Source organism: Bacillus rossius, chromosome 1 (genome assembly GCF_032445375.1).
Source record: "Bacillus rossius redtenbacheri isolate Brsri chromosome 1, Brsri_v3, whole genome shotgun sequence".
NCBI classification, from domain to species: domain Eukaryota; kingdom Metazoa; phylum Arthropoda; class Insecta; order Phasmatodea; family Bacillidae; genus Bacillus; species Bacillus rossius.
Window position 1 is genome coordinate 295,023,672 of NC_086330.1, and position 23,523 is coordinate 295,047,194.

The following is a 23,523-nucleotide window of genomic DNA, read 5'->3' on the forward strand; positions in this document are numbered from 1 at the left end:
CACTGTTGTGTTACTTCTGTGTTGACGTGCTAGTGATTCACACTTCCTGGAGAGTGTATAGTCACTGCCACGCACAGTTGCACAGTTTACATTTCACATACACAAGAATAACACTTCAAGCATCTCGTTTAAAAACACAGAGATAGAGAAATACAGGTAAATGTAGACTGTTGAACCATATATTAACGTATAAATATGTACATAATACATATTTGTACACTAAATTATTGTCTACAAACTGAAAGCATTACACGTTGGAAGTAAATGTTACTGGCTATCACGTGTGTCAGCGTGTGTAGTGGGAGTCAGTGTACATTCTCTGGCCTGCCGGAATTTTACGTTTACTTGACATAGTGAAACAATAAAACTACTTATAGCATAAAATAAACATCTTTATAGTAATTCACGTCCGACACGAAAACCAGCGGTGTATTTACACAATGCGCTGGAAAGACTGGCTATAATTAGCTCTCTGACAGACGTGCGCGCGCGCGCCTTCAAGACATGTACAGTCAGGAAAAAGAAAAAACCCCTTGTTCCAGTGCGGAAATGTTTTTTAATGTTTTAATTATTTTGCAAAATTAGTTCCGGATATCGGGAGTTCCGTTAGTGGGAATTATGGTTGAGGGGTGGTCTACTGTAGTAGTTGTTTTGGATAAAGTGGTCGAAAGTTCTGTTTATTTTAATTTGTTATGTAAATGGCGCCAATTGTAGTAGTTAATGAGAAAAAGCTCATCATATTGCGGATAATAAGGGATGAAAAAGAAATAATCTTTGGTGCCTTTTCCAAGAAACTTGATAAAACCATGAAAATAGGGAAATGGAAGGAAATTCATAATTTGGCACAATGTATTGGCTTAGTTAAAGGTGACAAGGAATGGTCCTACACACGGGATGTGGTGTGGCCCAAAATGAGAAAGGGTACAATGGTAAGTATACAAAGTATACATTTAACACGTATTGGAAGTTATCTTTAATAACATACCTCTAAATTTAATGAACCTTATGAGAATAGTTTAGGTTATGTTTGTGCTGTCGCATATCTGAGTTAATAATTAATTTTATTATTAATAAAAAGAAACAAAATTTGTGTAAAGAAAACACCGCTGAATAAGTTCCTGAATAGAAATTATTTGTTTTGTACGAAAGAATTCAATACTAGTACCCTTACTGTACCTATTTTGTTCCAGACAAAAGTGGACAGTTCAAAACGAACTGGTACTGCAGGAGAATTGAAATTTAAACAAAACGAAGTGGATGCAATTATTTTGGATATAATTGGACGTGATTCAGAAGTAGTTAATGGACTGGGAGTGTCCGAAACATGGGCACCTGAAGTATAAGTATGTAGCTGTAGTGACGCGGTTGAAGAGCCAGTCACGAATGGCACACTGTTTAATGAACCAAATGTTACACAGTCAAATGAACAGGATCACAATGCCACAGAAAATACTCCATCACCATCAATATGTTATAATGAAAAGATGCCAAAACGAAAAGTTAAACAAGGTAATTGTATAGCATAACCACATAATTTAACATTTATTTTGTGTCCAAACTTATATCAGATTATTAAAGAGTACCTATTAATAGTTGTATGTCTAATTCCCACATAAAACATGATAGGCCTAGTCTAATACGTACAAATGCAGTACAACAACATATATTTTGACAGATTTTGTAATACAAGTTTACAGTTGTAGTCTGTTCCATAGAAAATTATTACAAAACATAACATTTCATGCTTTATGTCTTATTTTTAGAAACTTATATATAATTTCGACAAATTATTTATTACAATGTGATCTGCTGAATATCAACATAATGAATCAAATATAGGCCTAGTTATTTTCAACAAGAAAAAGTGTAAGTTAAAAATTTTATGGAATATTTTCAGGTAACCAAATTCCATTGTGTGAAGATGCTACTGAAATTGCCGCACTCAAGAAACGTAAAATACATTTGCAAATCGAATACCTTAAGCTTCTCAATGAAAAAACCAGATTAGAGTTAGAAAATCGACCATCATCACAAATGTTAGTAGTAGAAGATGATTTTAGTGCAGTCAATGAATAATGTAAGTAATGTATTGTGGCATTTGAGATAATTATGGGATGGAGCAATATGAATGTTAGTTTTCTCTTTTATTAAAGTAATAAATACACTTTCAAGTAAAAAATTGTGTGTCTGTTTAGTTACGCCTAGCTCTTCTTTGCTCAAAAAAATTCATTATTTCCAGTTGTGCATGCACCATATCATTTTCTATGTATCCTTCCTCATCTCCATGTTCAGCCTCGGGCTCCACTTCTTCTTCATGTTGTAATTCACTATGCAAGTCATCAGGGTTTCGAGATATATTGCACAAAGTGGCACAGCATATTATGACATTTTCTGCAAAAACTGGATTCAACCGTAGATAGTTTAAACAGGGGGATTTTTCTTTCATTATGCCAAGGGCATTTTCAATAATTCTTCTAGTACTCTTATGCCTTCTGTTGAACTCTGCCTGTACGTCATCCAATGCATTTCCACGATAAGGGGCAATCAACCAGTTTTTCAATGGATATGCACTGTCACCCAGTATAATTGCTTGAGGAAATGGTCTCCATCCATTTTCCATCCTTGTAGCCAACATGCTGTTTCTTAAGACGCGGGCATCATGTACACTGCCAGGCCAATTTGTGCTTACATAGTAAAATGTGTAATCTGGTCCACACACAAACATGCAATTAATAGAATGTTTCCCATGCCTGTCAACAAAATCTGCTTCATTTTTCATTGGTGCATCAATGCATATCAATGTTCCATCTACTATTCCACAAACGTTGGGAAAGCCAGCAACAGCATAAAGATCTTGTGCTACTCGAACCATATTCATCGGCCAATTTACTACTTGCCTGAATTTAATCAAGTTAACTGCATCAACAACACTATGAACACTCCTGAACACGGATGCTTTTGAAACTCCATGCATATCACCGACAGCATGGAAATGACACCCACTACCAAACCAATGCAAAGCAATACAAAGTTGCTGTTTTGCTGTTAGAGCTCCACTTTTGCCTGTAGGATGTTGCAGTTGATGTCCAATATCTTCTAAAAGAGATCCCATATCTTGAGAAGTCATTCTAAATCTTTTAGTATATTCATAGATTGATGCAAATGTATAATTATTGCATCTGATCCGAAATATCTTACGCCTGCGTTGAATTATATCATAATTTTCTTCATCTGAATCACTGCAACTGCTGCTAAACATTATTTAAAGTTTACCCATTCTGAAAGACTTGTAGCCAATTAACTAATTTTACAAGTTAATTTTACAAATTTGTAAAGCTGTGTCTATATTGTGAAACAAAACACTTGTGAATCATCATAAAATCACTTGTAAACTGTTTAAATTTCCCTTGTAACATTTTACTTTACTATTTTCATTGTGAAACCAAAATTTAGATGCTACAACAAAACCTTACAATTTACAAGACTTGTAAAGTTTTAGTTTACAAGTTTCTTTGTGAAACCAGAATTTAGATGCTACAAGGAAATTTTACTATTTACAAGACTTGTAAATATTGTTAAACGAGCCCCTGGGCCCTATTTCATAAGCTTCACAAGTTACTAACTTACAAGCTACAAATCACAAGTTCTGGGAAATGTGTTTCATAAAAAGTCTCGTAACTTGTAGAAGTGGTTAATAGCTTGTATCAAATTTTCACAAGTCACCTGTTATATTCACAAGTTGTTTACATGAAAAATGTAGAGTGCACGAGTAGCAAAAGATTTGAAATCGGCAGTACTGCAAACTATTTAACCAAAATTTAAACACTTTAAAATTTTCAAAACATAACTTAATCAAACATACTCAGGAAATGATATTTTTAAACAAATCTAACCTAACCAACCTCTTTTTTTTAAACCTAGCATACCTCGCACACAACATAGGACGGTAATTGTGGATATAAATTACTCATGCAGAATGACGGAACTGTTAGGCTTAGATGGAAGATTTGTTAATGAAATATGTTTTTATATGTGGGAGGTACATTAGGTAAAAAAATTAGTTTATTTATGATAGTTTAGCTTACGTTGGTCACTGCTCATATAGGTTAGGTTAGTTTTGTTAAACAAATTCCCTACCCCAATTAAGTTAGGTTGAGTAAGTTTTTACAGAATATAAATTGTCGAAACTTTGTGGAAATAAATTTTAGTAAATTGTGGTTTGTCTTTTTAGGTTAGGTGGGCCAGGTTAGTTTAATTAAATGTATAAAAAGTTAATGCTTTGTTTCTTTTTGTCGGATGCTGCAATAAATGACCAAATTCTTGCAGAAGTTCTTCTAATTTTTGTGAACTCATCCTAAAACGTTAATTGTATTCATAGTATGTGACAAAGTTCATATTTATTCTCTCCTTGAAAGTCCTTTGCCATCTAACCTCAACTTCTATTTCTTCATCTGAGTCAGTAAAAACAATGTCCATTGTTTGTACTAACAAAAGTACTAATTCAAAAGAGATTCACATTCAGCAGAAAGGTTTTAAACCTCTACTTTCAACTCGAAGTAAGATTTACAAAACTCAGAATGCTTGTAGAAACTTCGGGGTTTGCTACAAGTATTTACTTGTGAAATTTGGTTTATGAAATGCTATAAATTTTTCACTTGTAGAAAACACTTGTAAATTGTTAAAAACACTTGTAGTTTGTAGCTTGTAACTTGTACTTTTATGAAACAGAATTATAGGAAATTTCACAAGCTACAAGTGTTTCACTTGTAATTTGTAGACTTGTATATTTTATGCAACAGGGCCCTGGAGGTATTACTTGAAAAAATAAAATATTCTCAATACCTATGGAATATTTGTGCTGACTTAAAAGTTGTCGCTATACTTACTGGATTGCAAGGAGGATACACCAAGTTTTGCTGTTTTTTATGTGAGTGGGACAGTCGCGCAAGAGACAAACATCACAAAGTGAAAACTTGACCGCAAAGAAAAAGCTTGACACCTGGGGCCTATTCCACTAAGGTACAAGTGTACAAGCTACAATTGTACAAGTCCTTCTTAGCACAAGTTACAAGTTACAGGCGTTCCACAGAGAATTGTTACAATTGTAGGAAAAAAAGTACAAGTACAAAGCACAAGTGTACAAGTTGGCTGCATTTACTCTGTTGTTGTTGTTGACATAACCAAACTTGTATGTATTTGTTTTAAAAAAAGGAAATTGTTTAAAATGTGATGTCTGGAAAGGCTATAAGTAAACTGTGTATTCTAAGTAAATGAGATTAAAGAAAAGAAGGACATAATGTTTTCTGCAATTTCTGACAAAAGCACCAAACAAGAAAAAATGAAGGCATGGTTAGCAATTCATGGAAAGGCTTGTGGGTTGGGACTGATCCCTGCAGGCAAGGACTTCACCTACACCAGACACACATTTTGGCAGATCTTAAAAAAAACAGACCTGTAAGTATATTTATATTACAATTTTTAATTTATTTTGGTAGTCTTGTCAATATTTTGTGGTTTATGTAGCCTACATTTGTAAATGAAGTACCTAACCTCACTTAGGGAACAGCATTTGTTACGAATACCATGTACAAATATAAAAGAAATTTAAACACTTTTTAAGGCACCTTTATATCAAAGTCAACAATTCTTAAGTATGTTAATAGAGGCTAATTAATAATATGCATTTTTGTTGCAGAAGAAAATTTATTGACAGCAAAAAACATACAGGAAGTGGAGGTGGGGTTGAAAGCAAAATAACTGATGTAGAAAATGCAGAATTGGATATTATTGGCCGAGAAACACCATCAGTTGTTGGTTTAGAATACCCTGAAACATGGCAGGACGAACTGTGTTAGAAAGTATAAAGCCTACAAGTAGTGCAGACCCTTTGATGAAACATGTCAGCAATAGCAAAACGCTGCCCTCTACGAGTTGCAAACAAGTTAACCAGCCCAAACCAAAATGAGAAAATGATATGGGAGAAGAAAATAATTTACGGCTTAAGAAATTGAAATACAGGTTGAACTACAGTAGAGCACCCCTCAACCGGAATCATTGGGGGGAGGTCTATTCCGGTTATGGGAAAATTCCGGGTAAGGGGAGTTGCGGTAGGGCCGGCCTCCGAGCCGGATGAATGACCTTCATTGTTCATGCAAGCTGGAAAGCGGGTGTTTCTTATCTGTGTGGGTGCGTGCGTGCGTGAGCGAAGAGGATGATGTAGAGGGTTCGGGGGAGGTAGTAGGACAACAGCTGCAGTGTTGTGTTACTTCTGTGTTGACGTGCTAGTGATTCACACTTCCTGGAGAGTGTATAGTCACTGCCACGCACAGTTGCACAGTTTACATTTCACATACACAAGAATAACACTTCAAGAATCTCGTTTAAAAACACAGAGATAGAGAAATACAGATAAATTTAGACTGTTTAACCATATATTAACGTATAAATATATACATAATACATATTTGTACACTAAATTATTGTCTACAAACTGAAAGCATCACACGTTGGAAGTAAATGTTACTGGCTATCATGTGTGTCAGCGTGTGTACTCTCGGGCCGGCCGGAATTTTCCGTTTACTTGACATAGTGAAACAATAAAATTAAACTACTTACAGCATAAACCTCTTTATAGTAATTCACGTCCGACACGAAAACCAGCGGTGTATTTACACACTGCGCTAGAAAGACTGGCTATAATTAGCTCTCTGACAGACGTGCGCGCGCGCGCCTACAAGACATGAACAGTCAGGCAAAAGCAAAAACTCCTCGTTCCAGTGCGGAAATGTTTTAATTTTTTTTGGAAAATTAGTTCCGGATATCGGGAGTTCCGTTTGTGGGAATTACGGTTGAGGGGTGCTCTACTGTACCAGAAAAAGAAAGCTATTTGAAAAGTCTAAAAATTTTAAAACTCGAGAAAGAGCTGGGAATTCCTGGTTCTAATTTCACAAAGGACTTGCCTATCGATGGTGACACTATTTATGTGACATTAGATGGTTCTATCCAAGAACATTGAGTAGTCACTGATCAAAACTCTTGAATGGTTTTTCAAATTATTTATATTTTATTACTTTTTCGAAGTAATTTATTTCAACAACACATTTGAATGGAAGCTGTATTTGTAAAAGTGTTATTGAAATCTCAGCATTCCATTAACATACGCTAAAATAAAATAAAATTTAACAATAAATGAAATTGAAAATGTAGTCCTACATAAAAGTTTTTCAATTCTTTCATAATAATTTATATCTAAATAAAATTATGAATCAACTGTGCCAGCCGTTGTTGGTCTGCAGGGTGTATATTAACGTCATTGTGATCCATTTCGACATCGTCTTGCTCTTCATCTGCTTCTATCAAGGGCTGCACACCATCCTCACTTCGAGCAATGTTACATAGTGCAGTGCAGCACAAATACCTGAGCTGCAAATAATGGCTTTATGCGTAAGTGCTTCAGACATGGAAATTTCTCTTTGAGAATTCCCAGTGAGTTTTCAACTAACCGATGTGTGAATTTGTGTGTCCTGTTAAATCTTACCACTGCAGGATCTTGAGGAGCATTCATGACCGGTGGAATCAACCATTCTTTCAATGGATAACCCGAGTCTGCCAAAATTATGGCACCAGGTACTGGTCTCCAACCTTCTTCTATGCGCTGATTTAGTGTGCTGTTTCTAAGCACTCTGGCATCATGTACACTTCCTGGCCGTCTAGCACTCACATAATAGAATGAGCAGTCTGGACCACAAACTACCATGCAGTTTAAAGAATGATTTCCATGTCTGTCCACGTACTGCACTTCATTAGCTTTAGATGAATCTATTTTTATAAGTGTACCATCATCACATCCAACAACATTAGGCATACCAGCAATAGCATAAAATGCTGCAGACACTTGCACCATATCTTCAGGCCAGTCAACCACTTGGGGGAATTTTATTGCATTTAAAGCAGTTACCACATTATGAACAGAATGAGACACACTAGCCTTACCTATGCCATGCATATCTGCAACTGAATGATATTGTCCACCAGTTACCAACCAGTATAGAGCAACACATAACTCCAATTTTGCTGATAATGCTTTACTCCTATTAGTGCGGCGATGAAGTCTATGTCCTATATCATTAAGTAATAATTGAAGTTTAGCAGCACTCATTCTAAATCTCTCATTAAATTCAAACATGCTTTCAAAACTGTGATTCGTGCATATTCTGAATGTCCTTCGTCTAATAAGTGGATGAGTATTCTCATTTTCTTTATCTGATGAAGTATCCCACATGTTTGTTTCTGATAACAACACACTTTAACCTACCTGAAGAGGTAGGTAGACTTGTATTAACTATTCTACAAGTTTAAGTTAAACCTTGTACTTTTTCTATGCGAAGAGTTTGTACAATTGTAGAAAAACACCTGTAACTTGTTACAATTCACTGGGATTTACAAGTATTTACTTGTACTTTTGTGGAACACAATACCTACCACTTTTCTACAACTTGTATATAATATTGCTTGTAATTTGTAACTTGTACCTTCGTGGAATAGGCCCCTGGGGCCTGTTGCACAACAAACTACAAGTTACAAGCAAAAAAATATAATTTCTGTTGCACAACATTTCTGAAGGCACTTGTGAAATGTGATGAAATTCCACAAGTAAACAATGTAAACTACAAGTTCATGTGGTTTTTCTACAAGTGGTAGAGTGAGGTTATGTATAGTGAATGTGAAGTAAAAGAGAGTTTAGATTTTGATATGCATTAATAACTTTCAAGTAGTTGAGTGAGGTAATATTTCTGCAGAGATATATTTAAGTAACTGAGTGAGGTTAGATTTTTAAACGAATTTGTTGAGTGGATAAGCCATGGGGAAACATGATGAACAACGGAAGTTAAAACTTTGTGTATTAGCGAAAATTAAAGAAAAGAAGCATATTTTGTTTGGTGGATTCAGTGACAAACTTTCTAAAGAAGACAAAGCAAGGGAGTGGAATAACATAAATAGCTATGCTGAATCACTTGGATTGGTGCAGGGAAATCGGGAGTGGACATATGTGAGAGATGTGCGGTGGCCCAATGTAAGAAAATCTGCAACAGTAAGTGTAATTTTGTTTTATTCCAAAAATATTACAAGTAATATAAACACTACAAGCCATTTTTACACATATAAACAATCTTAACCTTAAATGGTAACAAACATCTTACTTAATGTCAAAAAATATTCATGTAAATAAGTTATAAGACATATTCTATGCACTTGTCACAATTATTATGTTCAAATCCATTAGGAAAAACTGGACAATGCCAAGAAAACTGGGACAGGAGGAGGAAAAGACGTCAAATTAAATGAAGTCGACGACGAAGTCTTCAACGTTATTGGAAAAGATTCCCCAGTTATCCGTGGTCTTGGAGTTTTAACATCATTAGATTTACCCCAGCATACTCCAGAGTTGCTACCAATCGATCATGAATCACAATGTGAGAAAATGCCACACACTAGTAATAATGATGAAGCAACAACCATGCTGACTGACAACCCTTCTGCTTCACCGAGAGGTACAGTTACAACTACATCAATAAAATACCTGGGCCTTTGTGCAAAAAATAACCATATGTAGCCTATATGATTTTGTTATATTTTTGTAATATTAGGCCTACATTGTTTGCTATTACTGTATTTTTTTCTTTTATGCAGGCAGAAACAAAAAAAAAACGGTGGTCGGTGGTGGGTGATTGTGACGAGAAGAGACAACTACAGATTGAACTTTTAAAGGTCCAAATTTACAAATCCAAACTAGAAGCAAGGCAGCTGGAAATGTCAATGGGACTTCCCTGCAGTGAATTCACAGCCTGAGGCGTGATCCATAAGCTTCGCCCATAACATCTGGGCACCCCAGGGCTTGTCCCGTGGTTCTACGGCGATGGGAGCCGCCAACAAAATCCCAGGAAAGTTTTCGACAACTAAATCCTAAGCATGCAGCATGGGTAGTTAACCTGTTTTGGCCATGCGTATCTTCTTGCAATTTCATCGAATATTTCATCAAACTACCCCTTTGGCATCGAAATCAACATTTAATTAATGAGTAATATCTTAATGATAATATTTTAATACTTTCTGTATCTTAAATTTACGTTAATTATTTTGATAATGTAACTAAGTAATAATTGTGTAAGGGGCCCCATTTTTGTTTTGACTGTACGAATACTCAACTAATACTCTTTTATTATCTTGTTTAAATAAATATGTTTTGTTATGGCTGACCCGATATCAGTGTGTATTTTATGTTGCAATTACCTAACCTTTTTATTTAATTTCTTATTTATATAAATTCTTAACAGGTTATCAACTTTTGTTCGGTAGTTTTCCCAGTCGGCATATTTCCTCTTTCTCACTTTTGAATTTAATACAAGATGTCGAAACTCGCTGGAATAGCGAGTACCAGATGTTTGCTAGGCTACTTGCACAGAGGGGCCCAATTTCAGCTGAATTAGCAGAGAGTGGAGAAAAAAAATTGAGTGTTTCAACCAAGCTGAGTGGCATATGGTTAGTGATATGGTTGATGTTTTGCAGCCAATTGATCAAGCAATCACTGAACTGTGTGCTGAATCTTACCCAACCCTTTCCATGGTGATTCCTGTTGTAAGCAACATACAAACTTTGCTGGAAAATAACATAAAAACTAAAAGCAAAACAGGATGTGATTTGACTTTCACTAGAAACTTGCTGAAAGCTTTTCGAGCTCATTTCCCAGATTATAGAATGTTGAAACCAAATATGGTCGCCATGGAATTGGATCCACGTTTCAAAGGTGTTCTACTCAGAGAAGATGAAATGAAACTTGCTATTAAATTCTTGGAGGAAGAAATCTGCAGGCAACAGGAATGTGATGCTGAATTAGACCTACCTGCAGTTGACACTTTAGAACAGAGTGATGTAATAGTTACATTGTGGGGTGCTTTTGATCAGTTAGCAAAAGAAAAAAATAAGCTTGCCAGCAAGGAAATATCAATGAAAGATCAGGTTACAACATATTTAAGTGAATCTGTCATAGCTAGCCATGAATACCCTTGTGCATGATGGAAATACAACAGAAAGCAGTTCTATTGTCTTGAAAATTTGGCTCAACATTATCTTTCTGTACCTGCAACACAAGTAGCGAGTGAACGTTTGTTTTCCTGTGCAGGGAACACTGTCACTGTAAGAAGGAGTAATCTGAGCCCAGAGCATGTGGAGCAACTAGTATTTCTCCATCATAATCTGAAGTAATAGTAACTCCTATTTCATTGTAATGTTAGAGGCCTATGTGTAAATAAATTGTGTTTGTGTAACCTGTTATCTAGTGTAAAAAATAGTGTGCTTCAGAGAAACTTGATTATAAAAAAAACTTTAAACATGACTGAAATATGATAAGTAGGTTAGTAGGTTCTTACATGGATATTTATTTAGCCTATGTATGTTGACAATAAGAATTTATAAACCAATTTTTAGCAGAAATTTTTTACTGGTAGATTACCTCTAAACTCGAACTCTACTCGAAACTCGATTTTTTTAAAAGTGTTCGACTCGAATTCAAAAAGTGGTGTCCGCACATGCCTAGTAAATAGAAAACAAGATGTGTGCTTCTGGTACAAAAGTGTTGGTTCTTTCAAATACCCTAATATTTCTAAATTGGCTGCTCAGTACCTTACTATTCCAGCTACATCTGTGCCAAGTGAGTGCTTGTTTTCGGCCGCAGGGAACACAGTCACAGCCAGGAGAACTCAACTTTCCCCTGAACATGTGAACCAGCTGTGTTTCTTACACGATAATTTACAGTTTCCAATTTTCTAAATGTTTACATTAATTTATGTTTTGTTTGACATTGCTGATTAGTTTATGTAGGCCTACTTGTGCAGATTAGTGTTTTAGTGAGTTATGTGTTTGTTATATTAGTTGTGGTGGCTGCAAGTCCTAGAAAGGCAAAGCAGTGATGTTTGTTTGCTTTATATAAATGAATATTTTTGTTTTATTGGCATCATTTTTCATTTACTAATGCAACTTCATAAAAATAAACCTATCATCTGCTTAGCAGACTTTATTAAATTATGTAAAACTCAAGCACTGGTTTGGATCACGGCAAAAAATTAAGAAATTTTTAATTTTCATAATGTTTGTTTATGAATTTGAGTAGTCGAAACTTGAAGGCATGATGTGGCAAAACAGAACAGATGATATGATAATTAGAAAAGCCTAATTTTAAATCTTAAACAAGTTCATGTAGCTTTAGTGCATCTCAACCTTAAACTGGAGTAACACACGCATTTTATTGGTTCGTCATCTGTAGAAAATTTCAAATGACATTTGAGGTTATATTGTATCCTGCTAGCATGTCATCAAACATGAGTTTATGAACTTGTCATTTTTAGGTATATCAAAAGGCACCAAAATGATTTATGTAATAGAATTTATTACTGAAGAGCAAATTTTGGGGCACTTTTTTTCTTTGTTAATTAAAAAATTTCGCTTAACTTTCATTAAGAATAGATTTAACTCACAGAAAGATTCATTTTTGTTACTCTTTCGCGAAACTTGATAAATTTTCTTTCACTTTCATTTCGTGTGGATGAAGTCACTTTCGCACATCCCTAATAAATTCTAAGGTACCCACAGGAAATAATAAACAATGGGACACAAAAGGCATAAGAACTTCGAGTGTAAGATTAAAAGAGCTTCACTCCTTAGTAAGAAGAAATGACTCAAGTGATGAAATCCTGGAACATAACAAAATATATAAATTAATATACAAAAATGTATTTAAAAAAGCAAAAAATAATTTACATGCAAAAAGGTTATTAACTAAGGTGGTGGACCCAAATAAGGCCATGCTTTTAATAAGGCCATCTATCGATATCTTGAAAAGTACACTGAAAACACCATAGGAGGCAGCATTTATTTGATCTGCATGGGAGCAGTATCTGGTGGCTGTGTTTTGAACTACTTGCTCTCGTTCGTTGTAGACCATATTGAGAGCAATGTTTATGAGGTGTGTGTGTTATAATATTTAGTATCAATATCTGCGTGAAAATTAGCAGTAAGTATAATTTAAAAATACTGATTCATATATGTATTCTTGCACTATAATAAGTGCTCTTTAAGCATATGTCATAGAATATTCTAAACGTAATAATGTAATGCTGTAAAATGTAATAATAAATAAGCATGTAGTTGCCCCGAATAAGGTCATGTGTGGCCTTGTTAGGGGCACAGAGTACTTTATTCAAGATTCCAAACTATTTACACTTTTAAACTTTTAGGTACCTAGTGTCAAAGAACTTTTAGTAGCTGCGATGCATTTAAAATAATGTTTTTTTTTTTATAAAGATTTTATGGTGTCACTAATTCTATTGTTTTTATTTTAAAGATAATATAATTATAGCTTGACAAAACTTTTATTTAACCAGTACCAATATTGTTACAGTTACACAGATAATAAATATTCTATAATCTTACGAAACACAAAATTATTCTGATACGTTTTAATTACAGATAAATATGGCTCCCGTGCAGTCAAAAGTGCGGAGAGCTCAGTGGACAAGTGAGCAAACGAATGCAGCCATTTCAGCCGTCCGCAGTGGGCGTTCTCTCAAAGCTGTGGCATCTGAATTTGGTATTCCTCGAAGAACATTACGGAATCATGTGATATCAGGTAGTACAGACAGAAAATTGGGACGGTCTCCTGTCTTCACCATAGAACAAGAGATAGAGTTATGTCGAAGGCTCTTTTGGCTAGCAGATGTTGGTATGCCTATCACAAGTAATGTTCTAATGAGAAGTGCTTATTCATTCTGTAAAGAAAATTATATTATTAACTCATTTAACTCATTGAAGCGCAAAGCTGGATGCCGGTGGCTGTAATTATTTCTGAAAAGGCATCCAGATGTAGCGAAACGCAGAATGCAACATATTAATACTGGAAGAGCTTCAAAACTTAATCCTTACATTGTCAGAGATTACTTTGCCAAACTCAGAAATGTCATGTTAGAATGTGATGTAGCTGATAAACCTCATTTGATATACAATGTTGATGAAAAAGGTTGTAGATTAACTCTACACCATCAACAACAGGTTTTTGCTCGTAAAGGTGTTAAAAGGGTTCACATCATAGCGTCAGAGCATGCAGAGAATATTACAGTTGTAACATGGAATGCTACGGGACAATTTGTGCCACCAATGATTTTATTCAAAGGCAAACGACTGAAACCTGAATGGGAAGAGATCTTGCCACCAAGGTCCAATGCAATGTAATGAAACCAAAAGGAAGCATGACATGTGAAACTTTCTCAAAGTGGATTGAACATTTTGCTAAGTATAAAGCCAGCGTAGGTAGAACACTGTTAATCTTTGATGGTGCTTCCTCACATCTAGATGCGAATATTGTTTCAGCTGCAGACAGACATAACATACCACTGTTTTGTTTACCTAGCAATACTACCCACGAGCTGCAGCCCTTAGACAAATCAGTTTTCAAGTCATTCGAATCATTTTGGGATGACGAAGTCTTGAAGTTTTGGATGACTATCCCAATCGAAAAATAAATCGCAGCACATTTGGAAAAATATTTTCCACAGTATGGCTCAGGTCTATGACTCCAGAAAATATAATCTCAGGATTTAAAGCAACAGGAATTTACCCTTATAACCCTGATATTTTCCCTGAAGTAGCATTTGCTCCTGCCTCTTTGACTGACACTCAATTCACAAATGATGGTCCCGATCTAACCTGTTTCTCAGAAGACATTTCACAAATGAACAGGGAACAGATAGGCCTACCTTCTTCTGCATCACCACACTCAGAAAAAGAAGATGAACCCTCAGTTCCCACATTAAATGTCCCTTTTCAGTATGTTTCTTCTTGGTCAACTGTGTTAGAACCTCATGTTACAAATGTGTGTGCTGCAGTTCGTGAACCGACTGACACTCTTTCCTCTACTCCAACAAACACCCTCCCCCAAAATTCCATTGATTCTATCAACACTTCTGGTCGAACACTCTCGGCAATCCTGGCCACACCAAAGTTGAAATCACAAAAGACCCAGCGAAGTAAATCCATCAATTTGAAGGCTCAAAAAGTCGTTAAATCTTTATTTCAAGAAAAAAATTCAAGAGAAGTGACTAAATCTCCGCGAAATAAAGTGACTAATAATTTACGCAACCAAGTAGGGAGACTGACTTTAAGAGAATTGTCACAACCAAGCACCAGCGGAACTCTGTCACAGCCAAGCACCAGAGAAACACAGCATAGCAGAAAATTCAAGACATCTGACAGCTGGTACTGCTTCCTTTGTGACCAAGATCGTCTTGCTGATATGCGACTTTGTGCAAGTTGTAAGCAGTATGTGCACGAGGAGTGTGTTGGGTTGTCAAAATCAGACAGAGATCTTCTTATTGTCCCGAGTGTGCCTAAAATGTTTTTGTGCGCCTGACAAAAAGCTACTTATTCTTAAGTTTATAAAATCTTCAGAGGTTGTTCAGCTTCTTGTGTGTTATATTTATACAATAATTGTGAACAAATGCTAAGAGTGTGTTGGACGGATAAACAAAGAGATTTTGCATTGTCCTCCATTTGCCAATTTTTTGCTTTTATAAATAGTCATTTTTAAGTATTTAGTACCTTCAGATTTGACAAGCTTCTTTTGTGTTATTTTTTAACCATTCTATACCTGTTCCGATTTTTTTTTGGAACTAGTCTTTTTAAATATTATTATGTGGCCTTATTTGAAGCACCTCGCTCCTAACAAGGCCACTTTGCACTTTTCCGATTAAAAATAAATATATGGCTAACTATGAACATATTGGAGTTAAGAATTTTTCAAGATGATGAGAATGGATCAAACAAGGTTTGATAAAATTGTGTAACTCCTATTATTTATTTGAAAAATTTGAAAAATTCATTAAAGCTTAAGGTGGCCTTATTTGGGTCAATCACTTTAAAAGTTATAATGGAAAATAATAAACAATGAACCTAACTAAAATCTCAAAATTATGTGATTAACAAACTAAATAATGAATCGGAAATAATTACTTCACAGGTTAATATCGCAAATTATTTTAATACATTTTTTTGAATGTTTCGGGTGAATTAAAAAAAGTTATTAATAATACTGTTACGATTATGAAAACAATAATAGTTGGGTGGGAAACTACTGGGTTCGTAAAGGATAGCCCTTTTAAAGATTTTATTACTACACAGTTTTATTGATTGCCAATATTTATATCACTAACAAATGATATTCTAAAAATGCCTAATGAACAATTACACAAAAAAAAAAGTTTATTCCCCAGTCACTCGGTTTTTACACACCGTACACCTCGTTGGGCCGCACCCCTCGTGGACCTCCATTGCGGGACTCCGTCGCAGCACTCCGCCGCCACCGTCGCACTTCCCTTCGTCGAGGCTCCGCTCGACGCTTCGCTCGGAACTTCGCTCCGGACACTCGCCGCACCCGCGGCACTATCGCCCAGACTCATCGCCGCAGAACTCCACCGCACCCGCGGCACTATATCCCGGACTATTGCACCGGAACTGAACTCTCAACTCAACTCTGAGGCCAGCGTCCTGGGCTTATATATGCCCAGGCCCCACTTCTAGAATTCGCGAGCGTGGCTGGGGCCAGTCGCATCATCCCGTGCTGACCCGATGCCAAAACTATAGAGACAGGTGGGAAGCGTGAGGAAGGAGGGGGGAAGCTACAACCCTTGTAATCCACCAGGTGCGCGCGGCATGTCTCACATTCGTAACATTACATATTCTCAACATTTTCTTTCTAAACTTACTTGAAATGTAAATTTTTTGATAAAAGAAAACGTGCAACTCAAATTACTAAACCATTGACTTATTTAATTAATACTTACATTAGGGAAGATATAGGATGAAAATTACAAAATTAATTCCTATACACAAGATAGGAACTTTTACATCTGTTGACAACTATAGGCATTTAAGTTTACTTCCAATTTTTTAGAAAATTTATGAAAAAATCATACATGCCAAATTAATTAATTTTCTAGAAAATAATAATATTCTTAGACCTGAGAAAATTATCTTTCAAAAAGGTAAATCTACAACTCTAGCTATGTTGGAATATCTTTGTATTTTTCTATTTCTTATAACAATGTATATTTCCACGCAAATAGTATATTATTCTGTTCTATTGTTTGTATTGTAGAGAAATTAACATTTTTGAATGTTAGTAGTTGTAAAAAGGGAAGTAATAAAAAAAGAAAAATGGTCTGAGATGTGTTTCGTGACTAAGAAACAAAGTCGTTTTATTTCTCTCTTCTCTTTATTTTTGCTCTGATTTCAATATAATGGAGAATAAAAATACTAACAGGTTATGGGCCCCAGAGGCATTTATAGAAAGAGAGGAAAAATTACCTGAGACGAGAAAAACGAAAGACATTAAAATTGAGACATCAGCTTATGGGAAGAAGGAAAAATGGCATCTTCAAATGGAGAAGAAACGGTAAATAGAATTAAAGCCAAACTTACTATGGACAATTATTTTTCATGGGCACTAAAGGTTAAACAAAAATTATTGTTCAAAGATGTATGGGAAGCAGTCATCGGCTACGAAGATGTACCAGGTTGTGTGTTGACACAATCAGAAACTAGACGACGAGCACGAAATAATGTGATAGCATTGGCAATCATTTCTAAATATGTTGGTGAGAACTTCAAGTGTGACATAGCAGAGATTGATTCAGTGAAAAAGGCATGGAAAAAACTAGATGAATTGTGCAACTATGGAGGGCTTATCAATGGTGACATGAACTTAAAACAGCTATTTGTCAAGCCTAAGGACATGAGTGTGCAAGAATATTTTGCAAAGGTTAACCAACTATGGAAAAGGATGACTAAGACGGGATATGAATTCACTGAGTGACAAGTTGCGGGAATGATTATTGGAAATCTCCCAGAAGAATTCTCAGTGTGTGTGACTTCTTTGGAAGCTGACATGACAATTTTGACACTATGCAAGGTGAAAGCACGACGGACCCTAGGTTAAGTGAAATGAAAGCTAATTCTTCAAACCATCATGAGGATGAAGTTCAGACAATGGTAGTGCGGCATCACGACAAGAAAGAAGACGGCTGGCAACCCTCTGTCAAGACAGACGGCAGACAGTATAGTTGCTACAATTGTGGTAAATCAGGTCCGGTGTCCAAATACTGTCGTAATACATCAAAGTGCTTTAACTGTGGCAAGTCTGGACATATTTCCAAGGTATGCAGAGAACCTCAAAAAAATGAATGTTCACAAGAAAGAAAACCAGTGAATGCTTGCAGCAGAATGGTCAATTCGCAAGTGCTACATACTGTAGATAAAGCAATGAGAATGAAAGTGTCTGTAGGAAATGGAGAAAATAGGGATTGGTTATTTGATTCATGTGCATCACAACATATGTGTACTTCAGAGGAAATGTTTGTATATATAGTAAGAAATGTATCTGGAAGTGCAGAAATTGGAGACAACAGTAAGTTAGAAGTTAAAGAAATGGGTAAGGTAACAGTAAGAATGGCATCTGGTTGGATGATAACATTTACAGATGTATTGTATGTACCTAACCTAGGAACAAATTTGATCTCTGTAGGAAAGTTAACGAGCAAAGGGTTTACGGTATAATTTTCAGATGAGACCGCTGTTGTACTGGATCAGAGAGGTAAGGAAATATTGTTTAATGCCAACAGAAAAAAAATGATGTTTATATTGTGCAAACAGAGAGTAGTCAAAATTATGCAAATGTTGATAAGTCTACATGTAATGATGTAAGAGTGCAAAAAGCAGTGACATTTCATATAAAAGTGTTGGAGAGGTTTGTGGCATGAGAGGTATGGCCATGCACAAAGTGAAGCTTTATTTAAGTTACCTGTGTTAGAGTTGCAGAGAGATTGTAAGTTAGACAAACATATTTGGTTTGTATTCAAGGAAAATTGTGTAGCAAAACGGTTCCTAAATATTGTGAACGTAAGGCAGAAAAACCACTTGATGTACATACAGATGTAATTGGAAAAATTAGTCCACCTTCTTTAGGACAAGCTCAGTGTGCTGTAACGATGATTGATGAATATTACAGGTATAATTTGGCTATTTGTGTAAAAACCAAGGACAAGGCACTGAATGTATTCCGTAAATATCAGGCAAATGCAGAAAAATTGCAAGGTGTTGGTATAAAAGTGATACATTCTGACAGTGACCCTGAATACACTTGTAGTGATTTTCAAAAACAACTAGAACAGTCAGGAATTACTCACAGAATGACGGTGATGTACACTCCACAACAAAATGGGATTGCAGAAAGACAAAACAAAACCATGTTTGTTACAGTTAGATGCCTGTTAATTCAATCTGGTTTGTCAAAAGAGTTTTGGGGGGGGGGAGGCAGTAATGACAGCAGTTTATGTTAGAAATAGGTGTCCATCATCTGCAATAAATTTTCAGGTACCGTATGAGTTGTGGTATGACAAGAAGATGGATAAGGAGGAGATTTATAGGTTAAGAGTATTTGGGTGTCACACATGGGCATTAAGAACAAGAAAAAGTTCGATTCTAGGGCTGAATCATGTGTTATGGTTGGGTATGAACTGGGTACAAAAGATGGGTATAGATTATGGAGTCTTGAAAAAAACAAATAATTGTGCGTAGTTGTGTAGTATTTGAGGAAGGGAAATTCCCATTCAAAGAAACATACATAGCTAATGAGTTAACAAAAAAACACCTAGATTCAAATCAATATGAGAGGGGGCATACTATGACATAACACAAGTATAAGGTCGAGAAATAGAAGCAGATTTGGGATTGGAAGGATTAGAAAATGAAATGGATGACACAGTGAGGGTAGAATCACCATTAAGACAGTTAAAGTCTCAAATTGAGTCTCATGTAGAGGAACCAGAACACAATCTAAGAAAATCAATAAGACATAAGACAGAAAAGACTTGTGCATGTTGTCAAGTAAATACCATTGATGAAATAAGACATGAAAGAGTGACAGAACCCATAACGGTCAATGAAGTCACGAAAAGTAAAGATCATGATGATAAGTGGATAAAAGCCATGAATGTTGAGATGAGATGAAAAAGAAAGATGTTTGGGAAATTGTTGAACGATCAGAACATGTACATGTAATAGGTGCAAAATTGATATTTTCTTTCAAGTATAGCAGTGAAAGTAACATTCAGAAATATAAGACAAGGCTATTTGCTCAGGGATTAAAGAAAAAGATGAATTTCAGTTATGATGAGACTTTCAGTCCTGTCATAAAGAGAAAGTCAATGAGACTAATCATAGCTGTAGAAGTAGAGAAAAATTGGGTTGTGGAACATCTTGATGTTACCAATGCTTACTAACAGCCACATTAACTGCACGGTGTACATGGAACAGCCAGAACTATTTGAAGAAGGGTATCCACCAAATTTTGTGTGTAAGTAGAAAAAAAAGTATCTATGGTCTCCCAAAACTTAAGTAGGGATTGGAATAATTGTGTTGATACTGTACTGAGAAAGCTTGATTTCAAGAAATGTGTAAAAGAGCCATATATGTATCTAAAGGGTGATTGTATCATAGGGTTCTATGTAGATGATATTATTGTGATAGGGTCAGTAGAAATAGTGAAGTAAGTGAAAAATAGTTTATCAAATGAGCTAGAAATGAAAGATTTAGGGAGAACCACAAATGTGTTATCCATTAAGTTAACACAGACAGAAAGAAAGGTTATGTTTAGTCAAAAATTGTATGTACATTAAGAAAGTAATTAATTATTTTTGTATGAAAGACTGTAAACCTAGTAAAATAATTTGCCATTACAGTATACAACAGCTGAAAATGATGAGAAAAGTTTTGATTCCACTACTTATCGAAGTGCAATTGGAAGTTTATTACATTTGTCAAATAACACAAGACCTGATATAGCATTTTCAGTACCTAATTAAGGTTAGTCACAATTGTCAGAATCCTAAAGTCAGGGATTGGAAAAAGGTGAAACACGTAATAAGGTACTTTAGTGAGACAAAGGATCTACAGTTATGTTTTCAAGGTCATGATATATTTGTGGTGCAGATTGGGGAGCTGACACTGAATCATCGAGAAATTTAGTCGGTAGCTATGTAACCATTATTGCAGGGGTAGCTATGTAACCATTATTGCAGGGGTAGCTATGTAACCATTATTGCAGGGGTAGCTATGTAACCATTATTGCAGGGGTAGCTATGTAACCATTATTGCAGGGGTAGCTATGTAACCATTATTGCAGGGGTAGCTATGTAACCATTATTGCAGGGGTAGCTATGTAACCATTATTGCAGGGGTAGCTATGTAACCATTATTGCAGGGGTAGCTATGTAACCATTATTGCAGGGGTAGCTATGTAACCATTATTGCAGGGGTAGCTATGTAACCATTATTGCAGGGGTAGCTATGTAACCATTATTGCAGGGGTAGCTATGTCAAGGTATAGTAAAAAGCAGAGCTGCATGGCCAGGTCAACAATGGAGGCGGAATATATTGCTATGGCTGAAGTTTCTCGAGAAGTTATATGGATAAAAGATTTGCTTTCAGAATTAGGAATGGAAACACTCATAGACACACCATGTAAAATCTATGCTGACAATGCAGCAGCAATTAAATTGAGTAAACATGATAATGTTAGTGACAGATCAAAGCATATTGATAATGTTTCATGTTTGTGGGGAACTTGTGAGAAACAACTAATGATTTTTAATATGCAGCATCAAAAAACGATGCAGCAGATCTATTTACAAATAATCTTGCTAGCAACAAAGTTCAAAAATGTTGTAGCTTGATTGGACTTAACTAATTGTTTTTGTTTATTGGTGTATTATCATTTTTTTGTGTGATAGAATAAAAAAAGAGAAGTGTTGGAATATCTTTGTATTTTTATATTTCTCATAAGAATGTTTATTTCCACGCAGTTGGTATATTATTCTGTTCTATTGTTTGTTTAGTAGAGAAGTTAACATTTTTGAATGTTGGTAGTTGTAAAAAGGGAACCAATAAAAAAATGAAAAATGGTCTGAGATGTGTTTTGTAAAAGTTGTTTTATTTCTCTCTTTTCTTTATTTTGGCTCTGATGTTTAATATAGTCGAGAAGAAAAATACTAACAATATATGTACCACCTTGTAACAACTATCTTGATCAACTTGGATTCTGGCCACCATGTATTTGGAGTGTTCTGTGACCTTTCCAAGGCTTTTGATTTAGTTAATCATGAGATACTTCTTAAACCTTTAGTACTGATTATGGCATGTGACAAAAACATGTATTAGACTAAATTTGGCAACAAAAAATTTAAAAATTTTTTTTTTTTTTTATGAAATTTGCTAATTTTATACAAAAATTAATTTACTGTTGAAATTTATTTACTGTCTTTGATTTTAAAACTTTGAGAGTGTGTGATATTTCTTAAAACATGGTATCAGACACAGGGGAACAGCACATTGTTCACACAGGTATCGCGTCTCCTTTCGCTTCTTCTGCCCATATCGTGTTTGTGAGCAAACTCTGCATGGCTTGGTAGGGTGCATTTTCTTTTCAGTAGGTGGTATTGGCTCTAGAAAATGCTGCCCCAAAAGTCTTGTCGGTGCTTCTCGCAGTGATGGCCTACCTCGCTTTGTCCTCTCAGATGGTTTTGCATACTTCTCCAAGAGTTAGGGAGGGAGGGAGTGAGATTGTGGGGGCGCGTCCGCAGCTAAGGCCATTAGCACCCACAGATTTGTATATTGTAAGCAGAACAATAACCAACAGTTAAAATTGCCCCACAGGGAAAATGACAACGACCAGAGAAACAGATAAACACTGGTAAAAATTCCCCACAGGGGAATAAACAACATTCAAATAAAAACAGTTAAAAAGTCCTACCAGGGGAAAGACGATCAAATACAAAAGGGTAAAATTCTCCAAATTCTCCAAGAGTTCTGAGACAACTTTGAGTTGAAAGTCTGCCAGACTCAAATTGTTTCCTGTTTTCATTATATAAAGTGCATATGCATTCAAAAATGCAAAGTCTACAAAATGAAAAAAATAATTTTTTGTACCATTTTGTACTTTTTCTCACTGACTGGACAGAACTAAGCAACATGTCACATTTGTCAATGCCCCCCATGTTATATTCTAGAACACAGCTTGGTTTTAGAATATAATTTCCTGTTGATATGTCCTTTCCCGTATTCTTCATTTCATTAATATGCATTGTGGTCAGTAAAGTAACTTCTCTTCTGTCAAACCAACATACAAACAAAATGTTCTGTGAATGCATAGCCTCATGCTCTCCCTTCTTTAGCTTCTTGGTAACTTTTGGCAGGGTTTTCTGCTCTTTCGCACAATGCCACAAGCATTGGTCTTATTTTCATGCAGAAACTGGAACTGTGGACTGGTATGCCAGTTGTCAACAAACAGTTTGTGCCCTTTATTTAGAAATGGAGCTATCATTGTTGACACTACTGACCCTGAAGTACCTAGCATATCTAAAAGGG